General features: G+C 41.8%; 1 protein-coding gene across 7 annotated transcripts in view; it reads left to right on the top strand.

The window, feature by feature from the left end:
• Window positions 1–12,338, top strand: part of GCNT1 (glucosaminyl (N-acetyl) transferase 1) — a 196,904-nt gene that overhangs the window by 33,276 nt on the left and 151,290 nt on the right. Inside the window, exon 3 of one of the 7 annotated variants that reach the window (XM_030876979.2) lies at window positions 11,176–11,268. The exons of the other annotated variants lie outside the window; for them this stretch is intronic. The gene's annotated coding sequence lies outside the window, so the exon portion shown is untranslated. The remainder of the gene's footprint in view (window positions 1–11,175; window positions 11,269–12,338) is intronic. 7 annotated transcript variants of the gene reach the window in all.

Here is a 12,338-nt window from a genome sequence, read left to right as displayed (position 1 = left end):
GTAGCCTCTGGAAGACTGCACTGTATACTTGTAGTAAGAATATGGGAGTAAAAAGGGTGAATGTGATATCCTAGTATTATTATGAAAATAGTTTCAAGATTCTCTGTATATTGTCATAATTTTTTCAGACCATGACTCAGTGTTTATATTATTATGACCATGTATTAGCTGAGCTATAGTAGCATAAACTGAGTTAAGCAGCATACCATGGATTTTTTTTTAATTGCACTTTTTTGTTTTCCTTAGAGATAATGCCTTCTTTTCATATATATATATTTTTTTACTACGTACATTTTACTTATTCAACTCTGAACTCTATGTTGTCAAAATCTCTTCAAAATACATTCTTTTACAGCAGGTATTTTCTCCCTTTTGTCTTAAATATCTTCTGTAGCCATTCGACTTGGTTCAGTTAAGACTGGTTTTTTCCTAGGACCCCTGCATATCCTAGGATTGCTTTTCCTCAGAATCCTGGGAATTTCTGTTGCCTCTCTTTTTTATTGGATCCCTGATTAGTAGGTTCCCTGTCTTTTTCTTGATATGTAGTACAGTCGTCCCTCAGTATCAGCGGGTGGGTGTGGGTGTGGTGGGGATTGGTTCCAGACCCCCCGAGGGTACCAAAACCTGCCAGTGCTCCAGTCTCTTATATAAAATGATATAATATTTGCAGGTAACCTACACATATACTCCTGTATACTTTCAGTCATCTCTAGACTATTACCTGGTACAATGTAAACGCTATGTAAATAGTTGTAAGTACAATGTAAATAGTTGCTGGAGAATGGCAGATTCAAGTTTTGCTTTTGCATCTTTCTAGAATGTTTTTCCCCAATTTTTTTTTTTTTAATGATACAGTGGACAACTCAGTCTACATTTCTTTTTACAGTAGTGCTAGTTTTTTTTTTTTTTAAGACCATTATTTATTTACTTATTGGCCGTGCCGTGTGTCTTGTGGGATCTTAGTTCCTTGACCAGGGATCAAACCCGTGCCCCCTGCAGTGGAAGTGCAGAGTCCTAACCACTGGATTGCCAGGGAATTCCCCCAAATATTTTTGATTTGAGGTTACTTGAATTCAAAGATATAGAACCCACAGATACAGAGCCCATGGATACGGAGGGCCAACTGTATAGTATAAACTTGGGGGCCAGATTGTGTAGGTTTGAATCTTAGCTCTCTCACTTACTAGGTATGTGACTGATACTGTGATTTATAATAAATATGTAAGTCTATCTGGTCTAATGTGTCATTTAAAGCTTGTGTTTCCTTATTAATTTTCTGTCTGGATGATCTGTCCATTGCTTCCATTGCTGTAATTGGGGTGTTAAAGTCCCCCACAATTATTGTGTTACTGTTGATTTCTCCTTTTATGGCTGTTAGCATTTGCCTTATGTATTGAGGTGCTCCTACGCTGGGTGCATAAATATTTATAATTGTTATATCTTCTTCTTGAATTGATCCCTTGATCATTATGTAGTGTCCTTCTTTGCCTCTTGTGATAGTCTTTATTTTAAAGTCTATTTTGTCTGATATGAGAATTGCTACTCCAGCTTTGTTTTGATTTTCATTTGCATGGAATATCTTTTTACACCTCCTCACTTTCAGTCTGTATGTATCCTTAGGTCTGAAGTGGGTCTCTTGTAGACAGCGTATATAGGGGTCTTGTTATTGTATCCATTCAGCCAGTCTGTGTCTTTTGGTTGGAGCATTTAATCCATTTGCATTTAAGGTAATTATTGATATGTATGTACCTATTACCATTTTCTTAATTGTTTTGGGTTTGTTTTTGTAGGTCTTTTCTTCTCTTGTGTTTCCCTCCTAGAGAAGTTTCTTTGGCATTTGTTGGTGGTGCTGAATTCTCTTAGCTTTTGCTTGTCTGTAAAGGTTTTAATTTCTCTGTCAAATCTGAATGAGATCCTTGCTGGGTAGAGTAATCTTGGTTGTAGGTTTTTCCCCTTCATCACTTTAAATATATCCTGCCACTCTCTTCTGGCCTGCAGAGTTTCTACTGAAAAATCAGCTGATAACCTTATGGGGTTTCCCTTGTATGTTATTTGTTGCTTTTCCCTTGATGCTTTTAATACTTTTTCTTTGAGTTTAATTTTTGTTAGTTTGATTAATATGTCTCAGTGTGTTTCTCCTTGGGTTTATCCTATGTGGGACTTTCTGTGCTTCCTGGACTTGGGTGGCTATTTCCTTTTCCATGTTAAGGAAGTTTTCAACTCTAATCTCTTCAAATATTTTCTCAGACCCTTTCTCTTTCTCTTCTTTTTCTGGGACCCCTATAATTTGAATGTTGGGTGTTTAATGTTGTCCCAGAGGTCTCTGAGATTTTCCTCAGTTCTTTTCATTCTTTTTCCTGTATTCTGCTCCTTGGAAGTTATTTCCACCATTCTGTCTTCCAGTTCACTTATTCATTCTGCCTCAGTTATTCTGCTGTTGATTCCTTCTAGTGTATTTTTCATTTCATTTACTGTGTTGTTCATCACTGTTTGTTCTTTAGTTCTTCTAGATCCTTATTAAACATTTCTTGTATTTTCTCGATCTGTGCCTCCATTCGATTTCCGAGATTTTGGATCATCTTTACTGTCATTACTCTGAATTATTTTTCAGGTAGATTGCCTATGTCCTCTTCATTTATCTTTCTTGTAGGTTTTTACCTTGCTCCTTTGTCTGTAACGTATTTCTCTGCCATCTCATTTTTGTTGATGGCTTGGCCTGTGTTCCTCTCTTGCTGGCTGTTTGGCCTGAGGTGTCCATCGCTGGAGTTTGCAGTCAGTTGGGTGGAGCCATGTCTTGGTGCCGAGATGGGAACCTCTGGGAGGGCTGACACTGACTAATATTCCCTAGGGCTTGAAGTTCTCTGTTAGTCCAGTGGCTTGGACTTGGCATTCCCACCACAGGGACTCAGGCCTGACCCATGGCCTGGGAACCAAGACCCCACAAGCCGTGCAGCATGGCAAAAAAGAAAAAAAAGATACCCCCCCCAAAAACAGACAACAAATGAAAAAGATCAGAAGAATAACAAAGATTAAAAAACAGAATAAAATTAGGAAAATAAAAAATATTAGAAAAAATAAAAATTAAACAACAACAAAACAAAGCGCAAGAGCAAAAAAAAAAGAAAGAATTAAAAAAATAAATAAAAAAATAAAAACTCACTGGTGGCTCTGCTGTCAGTGTCCTTGCCCTCACGTGAGCCACATCCAACCCCCGCCTCCCCAGGAGGGCCTCCAAGACCTCTAGGTAGGTCTCTGGATCCACTGTATCAGCCCCACCTCTGCATGTTTTCCTTTCACCAGCATCTGCTCCTGAAGCTGACCTGGAGTATATGAGCCCGTGTAGGCCAGCTGGGGTGCAGGCTTCCGTGGGCATGTCCACAGGGGCCGACATAGCTGGAGGAGGCTTTGTGGCAGGGGGCGGGGGTGTGGTGCTCAGATCCACCGGGACCCACTCAGCCAGAAGAGGCTTTGGGGATGCGACACAGCCGGAGGAGGCTCTGTCAGGGGTGGTGGTCCCCCAAAGGTCCCCTCCTGTCCCTGCCGATCCCCCCACCATGAGTGGGTCCCCCTGAGTGTGGGAACCTCTCCTCCTCCCATCCAACCCCAGGTCACCGTCCCCATCCCGTCTCCACCCGTCCTCCCCCCTCTTCCCTCCCTTGTCCCACCTGGCTGTGCCGGGACCCCTCCTGTACCCCTGTGTCTGAGGTCCTCCTCCAGTGTCCAGCAGGCGCTCCGACGCACCCCTGTCATACCTATGAGGAGACGTGAACTCCACGTCCTCCTACTCTGCCCTCTTGACTCTGCCCCTCTCCCTAAGAGCTCATTTTTATTCTCTGTTCCTTTTTCATAGTCTCTTGTTCTTGTTTCATGGCTGCACTAGTTTCTCTTATGCCTTTGCCGACAATAGCACTAGGATTTTGTTGTTGCAGTTTTCATCTCTTGATCTTAATTTCTCCATGTGACAGTATATTTAATGGATACAGATTCCTCCCATTGCAGTATCCCTGCCCCCTTGCAATTGATTTTGCTTGTCTTCCTATCCAGAAGTAGAAGCTTACTTCCTCTGCAATCATGGCTGGCCTGGTGACTTTCTCTGACTAATAGAAGGTGACAGAAGTGATGTTGTGTATGTTCTGGAGCTTAGCCCTTATGAGGCTTTGGAGCTGCTGTGTTCTCTTGGTATGCTGCCATGCAGCTGCCAAGTGAGGAATCTTGTCCAGACTAGCAGATGATGAGAGGCACCCCAGCTAGCGTCCAGTACCATGTGCAGATGTGAACGATCTGTATGGAACCCTCCAACCCAGACAGTCCTCCATATGCATGCAGCCGCCTAGGTGAGCCCAGGTAAAGCCAGAAGGACTGCCCAACCAATTCTAAAAGTAGTGAGAAACCATAAATTGTTGTTCTTCTCAGTCATTAGGAATTGTGGTTGATTATATGGAAATAGTTAACTGATACTCTCCTCTGTTTTTTCTGTTTCTTCTGATCTCTTTTGTGTCATGAGCTTTTCTTGGATATCGGGTAGTTTTCTCTTATCTGAGGCCGAGGCCTGGGGGATATATATGCCTGCCTGCCAGTGTTCTGGAAATGAGGACCTGTGACTTAATTCCCTTGTTTTCAGGTCGGTACTCCTGCCCTCAGCTGTGCCTTGTACCCTCCAGGTCAGATACCCTCTGTTTCACATTTTCCAGAGCTTTTCACTGAGGCCCGGAAGGGTATTTACTGGGTTATGAAGAATAGGGGTCTGGGAGTCTTAACAGCCTTTTAAGTAGATTTTCACTCAGTGGAGTTTAACTCCACTTCACACACCGCTTCCAGAGGAGTTGTGTTGCCAGTTCCGGAGCCTTCTGAGGAGGAGCAGATGGCTGATGGTGGGAGGTGCGGGGTAGGGGGAGCTGTGCTGTAAGTTGAGTTGCCTCTCAGCTTTCTCCTCTGCCTGCTTCAGGTTCAGCTTTCTGAGATCTCCAAGTCAGTTACCGCTCAGTCCCTCTAGCTTTCAAAAGTTTGGTGCCATTTCCTCAGTTCTTTGAGGGGTTTAATCATTTACTATAATTTCATCTTTAAACAGCCTGTTCTTTTTGATAGACTCTCTAAAATAGGATAGCCCTTGCTGCAAGTGTAGAGAACTGGTGACAGAACCCTTCTCTGACATTCAAAAGGGAGAGAGGATAGATGTTCAATTTTTAGCAGAGGAACGTGGGCTTCACTTGAGAGAGACTTTCTTTCTTTCAACAAACATAACCAAGCAATTCTCTGTGCTGCATTCTGTGTCTGGCTCTAGGACATGGGGGTCTGAAGAAGTGAGACATGGGCCCTCTTCTCCCTCCATCACACCATCTGGCTTTAGTTGGTGTAGAAAGCGCCCTTTCCCAAGGGAGCATAGGAAACATGGTCCAGTTTGGTTATAGAAAGTCCCCTGTTGCCTATGTTTCCTTGGCTGGAGCCCAGGGAAACTCTGGGATGGATTCTGGGAGACAACGACCTAAACTGTGGAGTTTGGTGCTGAGGTATGCGGACCCCAAGAGCTGTTCCTGGCCAGTCTGGAGAGGCAGGCATTGTGGAGTCTCAGGAGTTCGTTTTAACATGAGACCTCAGAGAAGCTAGGGAGTTCACTGCAGTGAGTCACAGACTCACTAGGCAGACTCACTAGGCAGCAGAGACCACCCTTCAGTCAGGGCACAGCTGTCAGGAGACAGAGACCGGGTACCCTTGGATGACGTGAGGCCATGGAGGTGCAGGTGGCAGAAAGAACCCCACCCTGGTTGGCAAGGCCTCTGCCTTGGGATCTTACCTGCTTCCCACTCCTTCCATTGGCCTGCTTCAGGGTGGCATTTGGGCACCGTGGCTTGAGTCACGATCCTCTGAGATACTTGCATGGCCTTGGCATCAATCATAATAGTATTTTCCTCCCGTCACAGCCTCTGGGCCACAGAACAGTAGTCCTTGTAGTCTGAAATTGAGCCCCGGAGGAGTATTCAGTGAAACTAAAGAGTGACTGAACTTAGACCATGCTTCCTGCTGCAGAAGGGCAATAGGTTGTGAACCCTGATTTATCGATCCAGCTATTTGTTTATACAGGCACACAGATGTGTGCACATACATGGTGTGTACACGTGTGTGTGTACTTTTCTTTTACAATTTTTATTTATTTAATTTATTATTTTTGGCTGCATTGGATCTTCGTTTTTGCACGTGGGCTTTCTCTAGTTGTGGCGAGTGGGGGCTGCTGCTCATTGCGGTGCATGGGCTTCCCACTGCGGTGGCTTCTCTCGTTGCAGAACACGGGCTCTAGGCACACAGGTTTCAGTAGTTGTGGCATGCGGGCTCAGTAGTTGTGGCTTGCGGACTCTAGAGCTCAGGCTCAGTAGTTGTGGCTTGTGGGCTCTAGAGCTCAGGCTCAGTAGTCGTGGCGCACAGGCTTAGTTGCTCCGTGGCATGTGGGATCTTCCCGGCCCAGGGCTCGAACCCGTGTCCCCTGCATTGGCAGGCGGATTCTTAACCACTGCACCACCAGGGAAGGCCGGTGTGTACTTTTTTAAGAAAGAATATTTCCAGTACTTAAAAAATGGTACAATAGGCAATAGGTAGAATTATTCTTATCTGTAGTAGTTTTATTTGGATTTAAACCAGAATTACTTTGGTGGAAATTGTTGAAGAAAAGAATTTACCTTTTTAACTTCTCCTTTCTTTTATTATAGTTGACAGTTATATCTGTCAGCTTTAACCTTAACAAAGGTTAACAAAGCTAACCAGTGCAGAGCCCTTCCTATCTCTCTCTTTTTTTTTAAATTTATTTTTTTGGCTGCATTCAGTTTTTGTTGCTGTGCGTGGGCTTTCTCTAGTTGCAGTGAGCGGGGGCTACTCTTCATTGCGGTGCGTGGGCTTCTCATTGCGGTGGCTTCTCTTGTTTCAAAGCACGGGCTCTGGGCACAGGGGCTTCAGTAGTTGTGGCTCACGGGCTCTAGAGCTCAGGCTCAGTAGTTGTGGCGCGTGGGCTTAGTTGCTCTGCGGCATGTGGGATCTTCCCAGACCAGGGATTGAACCTGTGTCCCTTGCATTGGCAGGCGGATTCTTAACCACTGCACCAACAGGGAAGTCCCTTTTTTACTTTTTAAAATTTAATTTTTAATTGAAGTATAGTTGACGTGGTGTGATATAAGTTACAGGTATACAATATAGTGATTCACAGTTTTTAAAGGTTATGCTCCATTTATAGTTATTATAAAATATTGACTATATTCCTTGTGTTGTACAATGTATCCTTGTAGCTTACTTTTTACATAATAGTTTGTACCTCTTAATCCCTACCCCTATAATGCCTCTCCCCTCATCCCTCTCCCCACTGGTAACCACTCGTTTGTTGTCTATATCTGTGAGTTTGTTTCTTTTTTGTTATATTCACTAGTTTGTTGTATTTTTTGTTTATTTTTTAAATTACTTTTTATTGGAGTATAGTTGCTTTACAATGTTGTGTTAGTTTCTACTGTATAGCAAAGTGAATCAGCTATACGTATACATATATCCCCTCATTTTTGGATTTCCTTCCCATTTAGGTCACCATAGAGCATCGAGTAGAGTTCCCTGTGCTAATCAGTAGGTTCTCATTAGTTATTTATATTTTATACATAGTATCAATAGTGTATATATGTCAATTCCAATCTCCCAATTCCTCCCACCCCCTGTTGTATTTTTTAGATTCCACATGTAAGTGATATCATACAGTATTTGTCTTTCTTTGTCTGACTTATTTCACTTAGCATAATGCCCTCCAAGTCCATCCACGTTGTTGCTGATGGCAGGGTTTCATTCGTTTTTATGGCTGAGTAGTACACGCCCCCCGTCCCCAACATCTTCATCCATTCATCTGTTGATGGACACTATCTCTTTGTCTAGGAGTCTTAGGTGTAATTAGAGGCTGAACAAGGAAATCCTGATTGTTCTTAGAGGTGTGTACGTATGTATGTGAATAGTCATGTAAATATGGTAAATCCTTTTCCTTCCAGATTCTGAATATGTTATGTCATATTAATTTATAATAAAATATATATTATTCCCCCTCTCTCCCTCTTCCTGCTTTGCCTTTCTATTATTAAAAAAGAAATTAAGGAGAAGATAGCCTGAGCCACATGTAGCTCATTTCTTTAAACATTTTGTTTCATTTGCTTCTTTATATGGTGATAGTTTTCTAAATTAAACTAGTAAGTGTGTGACTGAGATGAATATCATCATTTTGGACTTGGTTCATTTTAAAATACAGAGGCAAAAAGAAACGAAATCAAGTTAGTTGTAGTGAGGTGGATGGATCTAGAGTCTGTCATACAGAGTGAAGTAAGTCAGAATGAGAAAAACAAATACCATATGCTAATGTATATATATGGAATCTAAAAAAAAATGATTCTCATGAACCTAGGGGCAGGACAGGAATAAAGACACAGACGTAGAGAATGGACTTGAAGACACGGGGTCGGGCGGGGGTAGGCTAAGCTGGAACGAAGTGAGAGAGTGGCGTGGACATATATAGACTCCCAAATGTAAAATAGCTAGCTAGTCGGAAGCAGCCTCATAGCACAGGGAGATCAGCTCGGTGCTTTGTGACCACCTAGAGGGGTGGGATAGGGAGGGTGGGAGGGAGGCGCAAGAGGGAGGGGATATGGGGATATATGTATATGTATAGCTGATTCACTTTGTTATACAGCAGAAAGTAACACAACATTGTAAAGCAATTACACTCCAATAAAGATGTAAAAATAAATAAATAAAATACAGAGGCACGTGCTAGTCATATCTAGTAGATTTTAATTTTGAAATGCCGCTATAGCACTTATTTTTTTACGTTGTAAGGTCTTCTGATGTTTCTTACTTATTCCAAGCTGAAATCTAGATCTGATGATCAATGGTTTTTGGACTTCTCTTATGTGCATCTCCTCATCTATTTATCACTGTGCAAACAAGCCTGCATTAGTTGTAGTCTTTACCTCTACTGTAAGTTTTTGATCAGATCCTTACCATTGAGCTGTTGAATGCAAAGAGCACTTGGTGGAAGAATAAAATGAGAAAGAGGCCTTTTGCGTGGAACAGCAATGTAATTCTAAACACCCCCTATGGCCAGTTACGTGATGCTGGTCAAAGTGTACAACCCCTGTGTTTCAACACCCATCCCTGCCATTGCTCTGTGCTCCTAATATAGTGTTGTTGAATCTCGTGGAAAACAGTGTTTAAGTTATTAATACTGATGCTCTCCCAAGCTAAGCCACGGATTACACTGTGATTGATTTTGTCATCATCTCATGATTCTGATTTCTTTCAAGTCAATGATAATTATTTCCTCAACCCCCTTCATTTGCTTTTTTTCAATGTAGTTATTACAGATTCACCCCAAACTCTGTCAGTTGCTTACATTGGCTTTCAATATGCTGATTCCCATCAGTTATTCCTTCCATTTCATCTTCTTGAAGACATCTCTTCCAGGGCCTTCTGACCCACTTCCATCTTCTACATTTGTCTGTGGCCTATTACACACACAGCCTAGGGTGTTCCTTTACTGTCCTGCTGGTATTTCCTTTCCTTCCTTCTGGTATTGTGATACAGTTTCTGATTCTAATGTTTTCCTCTTTCTTGGTTTATACTTTAGTTTTGATGGAGCTCATCCTCCAGTAGCTTCCTGAAAAAGGATGCATAATGGTAAATATTTTGAAGGCTTGCCTTTCTTAATATGTAAAATGTTTTTATTTTACCCTTAATTTACTTAGTAGTTCATCTGGTTCTAAGAATTCTCATCTGGAATTCAGTTTCTTTTAGTACTTTGGAGGCATTGCTCCATTATCATCTGGCTTCTTTGGTTGGTTTTTATGAAGTATGAAGACATTTTGCTTCTGAATCTTTTTCATGTGGATTATTACACCATCCGCCCCCCTCCCCCCTGAAACCTACATAACTCTTTTTACCTTTTTACCAGTGCTCTGACATTTCATGATTAGTACGTATGTCTTGGTGTGGGTTTGTTTTCACCCATCATGTTGGTATTCCAAGGGACTTTTCAATCTGGAAACCATCCCTTTGTTTTGAAATACAGTCTTGAATTATTTAATTGATTTAATTATTTACTTCCATTTTTTCTGTTTTCTCTTTTTGGAGGTACAATTCGGATGGTGGATCTCCTGGTCTGGTTCTCTAAAGTACTATATTTTTTTCTCTAATTTTCCATCAGGTAGTTTGCCTATTTGCTTAACCTCCTGAGAGTTTTTCTCAACTTTATTTTCCAATGCTTCTATTGAGTTTTTCAGTTTTTGCTGTCATGTTATTAAGTTTTAAGAGCTTTTTATTTGCCAGGTGTTCTGTTTATGTGGTTTCTTGTTTGTTCTAATCATTGTTGTGAGGCAAACCACCCCAAACATAGTAACATAAAACATTGCTGTTTTATTTTTTGCTCACACATTCTGTGGGTCAGGAATTCAGTTAAGACTTGACTGACTAGGGGCTGGAGTCATCTGTGGCTTCTTCACTCACGTGGCTGGCACCTGGGCTGGGATGAATTGAAGACTGGGTTCAGCTGGGACTGTTGACTTGGGTACCAATGTGTGGCCTCTCTGTGTCTTCTTGCAACATGAGAAGTGAACTTTCCCTCTGGCGGGGAGCTTCTGGAGAGCACATTTTCCAAGACAACCAGGTAGAAGCTACGTGGTTTTATATGACCTAATCTTGGTGGTCACGTAGTAGCACTTCTGCCAAACTCCACACTGGTCAGGGTAAACATAAGGTTGTCCAAATTCAAGGGGAAGGGAGTTTTGACCACTTCTTGATTGAAGGGTGGGAAGATCACATTTCAGAAGAGCATATGGTGTGGTAGTATTTTTCTGCCTGTTTTTAGATAATACAGTCTGTCTTGCATATTGATTAATTGTATACAATACCTTTTCTTACCTCTCTGAGGATATTATTAGTAGTTTTCTTTTCCCTGTGCAAGTCTGTCTCCTTGAACATTTGGGGGGCATTCCCAATGTAAGCAGCATGATTAAGTCTTTGTCACTTGTCCTGGTTGGATTCCGTAGACAATAAACTCCTGCATTGTCTTGGCTCCCAAAGTTCTGGGAGCTGACAGCTGGAAATAGGGAAGGAGATGAGATCTCGATATTTATTGTCCTTGGGTTCACTTAGTCTGACTGTCTCCTCTTTTAGGAAAGGCATCAGTATTCCAGTGAAGGACCTTTTCCAGGGCACTCACATGACAGTTGCCAAGTCCTGTAGTAGGTCCTGGGTGAGGAAGCCTTGGTATGTATCTGGGACTTTTATTTTTCTTGCTATCTCAGAATTCATGAGCTTTGGTTATTTAGAATGGTTCTTATTGTTCAGTCATTGGCCTCATTGACTATTCCCACTCCACATCCTTCAAGAAATCTATGTGATTTGTGAAATCTGAAGGTGAAGGAACACTGGGCCCAGCGGTATGAACCTCTGCCATATTTTTGTTATTTGTTTTTCATTTTTATTTTTTAATTTTATTATTTATTTATTTTATACATTTATTTATTTTTGGCTGCATTGGGTCTTCATTGCTGGGCACGGGCTTTCTCCAGTTGCGGCGAGTGGGGACTACTCTTTGTTGTGGGGTGCTGGCTTCTCATTGCTGTGGCTTCTCTTGTTGTGGAGCACAAGCTCTAGGTGCGTGGGCTTCAGTAATTGTGACACACAGGCTCAGTAGTTGTGGTGCATGGGCTTAGTTGCTCTGCCGTATGTGGGATCTTTCCGGACCAGGGCTCGAACCCATATCCCCTGAATTGGCAGGCGGATTTTTAACCACTGCGCCACCAGGGAAGTCCCCTGTTATTTGTTCTTTAATATTTTCAATATTCTTTGTGTGTGCTTAAACTAAGTAATGTTTGATGACTGAAGTTCCATTGAAATAATATAGTATGCGGACATTTATGCCTCCCTTTAAACTCTTCCACGTAGAAATCCCTTTCTTAATGAACTCTTATTTTCCCTTCACCTTCTCCTAACTCTTAGCCAAGTTTTGTTTAAGGGAATGTTCTATATCTTGAAGTTAGGCTAGTTAAATACTTTGAATGATACATCATTGGAAGAAATGTATCTTCTCTATTCTCCATGGTGATAAATACACAAAAACATTATTAATAAAATAGACTTGTTTTCTCACACGCTTACCTACTTTACAGACACTTATCCATCGCGTTAAAACCTGAGACTCATGATTTTACATTTTAAAAAGCATTTTTCAAAGCATGATGGATGTTTAGGATGTGGATGAGAATGGTAAAGACAAGGCTTTTTTGAGGTGAGATCTAAGTTTCTGGCCAGTTTCTTGAGGTGAGATCCAAGTT

This window comes from Globicephala melas, chromosome 6 (genome assembly GCF_963455315.2).
Source record: "Globicephala melas chromosome 6, mGloMel1.2, whole genome shotgun sequence".
Classification (NCBI taxonomy): domain Eukaryota; kingdom Metazoa; phylum Chordata; class Mammalia; order Artiodactyla; family Delphinidae; genus Globicephala; species Globicephala melas.
Note: the sequence above shows the minus strand (reverse complement) of the source record. Positions and strands in the feature narration are given on the sequence as shown.